Source organism: Phascolarctos cinereus, unplaced genomic scaffold (assembly GCF_003287225.1).
Source record: "Phascolarctos cinereus isolate Bilbo 61053 unplaced genomic scaffold, phaCin_HiC Scaffold_1;HRSCAF=81, whole genome shotgun sequence".
Lineage (NCBI taxonomy): Eukaryota > Metazoa > Chordata > Mammalia > Diprotodontia > Phascolarctidae > Phascolarctos > Phascolarctos cinereus.
The window spans coordinates 180485172-180486914 of record NW_027555514.1 but is presented as its reverse complement, the minus strand read 5'-3'; positions in this window follow the sequence as shown (position 1 = coordinate 180486914).

Here is a 1743-nt window from a genome sequence, read left to right as displayed (position 1 = left end):
GACCCACCAACACAAACTAAATGTGCATATTTTCCCACAGCCCTTCCAACATTTATCATTTTTTTCATCCTTGCCAATATAATGGGTACAAATTAGAACCTCAGAATTGCTTTAATTTGCATTTATCTAATTAGTAATGATTTGAACCTTTTTTTTTTTAATATGTCTATAGATAGCCTGGATTTCTTCCCTTGAAAACTGCCTGTTCATATTAGGTCATTTATCAATCAGGGAATACCTCTTATTATTTTATTTTATTAGTGTTTTATGTATTCTTTAGTACTTATTTATTCTTATTTATGGTATTTTCTTAATGTTCTATAGTACTTATTTCTAAATACTTATATTCTAAGTGTTTAGTTTTTAAACTTTATACATGAAATTTCCCTATTGATATTACATAGAAAACTGATGATTTGTGTGTGTTTATTTTTATATCCTTCAAGTTTGCTGAAATTATTAATTACTTAAATTGATTTTAGTTGCCATTTTAACATCCTTTAAGTATACTATTTTATCATCTGCTGAATTAATTATTTTGTCTCTTCATCACATATACTTATTCCCTCAATTTCTCTTTTTCTTGTCTTAGTGCTATCACCAAAATTTCTTGTACTCTGTCCAAAAGAAGTGTGACAATGGTTTCACCCCTGCTTTTAATGAAAAGGGATTCTGGTTTATCTCTGTTACATATAGAGATAGATATGGTAGATATGTACTATTTATGATTTTAAGGACAAGTTCATTTATTCCTATGTTTTCTAAAATTGTTTTTAAAGAACGAGTATGTTATTTTGTAAAAAAAAATTCTGCATCTATTTATATAACTATGTGATTTTATTTATTTTGTTATTAATATGATTAAGTTCATAGTTTTCTTAATGTTGAGCCAAATCCTAAATTCCTGGAATAAATCTGACCTGACTATAGTGTATAATCTTTGTAATACATTCTGTTAACATTTTTCTTAATGTTCATTAAAAATATTTGTCTATAGTTTTCCTCTTTTGTTATAACTCTGGTTTATATCAAAAGTATACTTGTGTCATAGGAGGAATTTAGTAGGATTCCTTCTTTGATTTGTTTTCAAACAGTATATAGTATTATGATTAATTGTTCCTTAAATGTTTGATGTATTTCACATGTGAATCCATGATTTTTGATACTGGTAATGTGATCTTCCTCTTTCTTCTTAATCAAAATAACTAATGATTTACCTATTTCTATTTTTAAAACAATTCTTAGTTTTATTTATTAATTCAATAAGTTTTTCATTGTTTTCAATTTTGTTAATCTCTTATCTTCAGGTTTTCTAATTTGGTATTTAAATTAGGGATTTTAATTTTTTTGTAGCATTTTCCATACAATCCTAATTCAGAAATCTGTTCTCTCCCTTCCTCTCTCTCTCTCTCTCTCTCTCTCTCTCTCTCTCTCTCTCTCTCTCTCTCTCTCTCTCTCTCTCTTTCTCTCTCTCTCTCTTTCTCTCTCTTTCTTTCTTTCTCTCTCCTCTTAATAGAAGTATTTAGACATATAAATTTCCTTCTAAGGTTGGCTATATCTTAATAATTGTGGCATATGATTTTTCATTGTTGTTGTTTTCCTTAAAGATATTAACTAGAGGGGCAGAGCCAAGATGGTGGAGATAAAGTGGTGACTCTCCTGAGCTCTCCCAAATTCCTTCCAAACAACTTTAAATAATACCTCAAAACAAATTCTGGAGTAGAACCCCCAAAAGGATGGGGT